Here is a 1,703-nt window from a genome sequence, read left to right on the forward strand (position 1 = left end):
AGTTTAGTTTGTTTTCCATTCAACATGATTAAGTTTGAAGCCTTGGTGTTGGTAAAAAGTGAAACTGTTAATGTAAAGTTTAGTTTGTTTTCCATTCAACATGATTAAGTTTGAAGTCTTGGTGTTGGTAAAAAGTGAAACTGTTAATGTAAAGTTTAGTTTGTTTTCCATTCAACATGATTAAGTTTGAAGTCTTGGTGTTGGTAAACAGTGAAACTGTTAATGTAAAGTTTAGTTTGTTTTCCATTCTACATGATTAAGTTTGCAGTCTTGGTGTTGGTAAAAAGTGAAACTGTTAATGTAAAGTTTAGTTTGTTTTCCATTCAACATGATTAAGTTTCCAGTCTTCAAACTTAATCATGTTGAATGGAAAACAAACCAAACTTTACATTAACAGTTTCACTGTTTACCAACACCAAGGCTTCAAACTTAATCATGTTGAATGGAAAACAAACCAAACTTTACATTAACAGTTTCACTTTTTACCAACACCAAGGCTTCAAACTTAATCATGTTGAATGGAAAACAAACTAAACTTTACATTAACAGTTTCACTTTTTACCAACACCCAGTCTTGGTTATTTTTTAATACTTTTATTAATTGAGTGGAAAGTTAATAAAGATAATTGTATCATAGGTGACGAGTTATATACAGTTGTGTTATCACTTCTTTGTTTGTATAGTTCAGGTGTAGCTCTACAAGCATGTACTAATCTCCATTCTATGGATTTTGAAAAAAAAGGCTTTTAATTTACTTTTCACCTTAAAGTCAAAGGATGTGTCAAAATGTCTTCACAACCATTTCAAAGTCGAAACAAACCTGTTAGTCATAGAAAAGTAGATTGTATTTAGTGCTCTACTTTTAATATTAATGTTACAGTTTAGATATTAAATCTGAAGTGTAATACGAGAACATAAAATAAACATTGCTGAATCAGACAAATCCTGAGAGACTTGTACTGTTTGAATACTGAAAAGTTCAAAGTTATCCATTTTTACAGCATCTAAATGTTTCATCTTGTTTACCGAAACCTTCTTGGACTTTACCTGAATTATCCTTGTTCATCTTTAAACATATGCATATTCTGGAAACTGTAGCCTGATGAAATAACTTTAAATGAGGTTAATACATTCTGCATTACTTGAATAATTAACCTTTATTACTACATCTTGACTATAATAATAACTTACTGTTTAGGTAGTGTTTTTGTTTCTTTTTGATAAGTTTTTCCTCTAAGTATAGACATACAAATAATAGGTTGAAATGTCATTTTTACTCAAGTTTTGAAGGTATGTATAGACCCGAACATTTGTTTCTAGAGCATGCCAAGGTATCAACATTGTGTACATATTGTTTCTAAAGCATACCGAGGTATTAACTTTGTTTACATATTGTTTCTAGAGCATGCCGAGGTATTAACTTTGTGTACATATTGTTTCTAAAGCATACCGAGGTATTAACTTTGTTTACATATTGTTTCTAGAGCATGCCGTGGTATTAACTTTGTGTACATATTGTTTCTAGAGCATGCCGTGGTATTAACTTTGTGTACATATTGTTTCTAGAGCATGCCAAGGTATTAACTTTGTGTACATATTGTTTCTAAAGCATACCGAGGTATTAACCTTGTTTACATATTGTTTCTAGAGCATGCCGAAGTATTAACTTTGTGTACATATTGTTTCTAGAGCATGCCGAAGTA

The sequence above is a fragment of the Limulus polyphemus genome, unplaced genomic scaffold (genome assembly GCF_000517525.1).
Source record: "Limulus polyphemus unplaced genomic scaffold, Limulus_polyphemus-2.1.2 Scaffold11296, whole genome shotgun sequence".
Taxonomy (NCBI): Eukaryota; Metazoa; Arthropoda; class Merostomata; order Xiphosura; family Limulidae; genus Limulus; species Limulus polyphemus.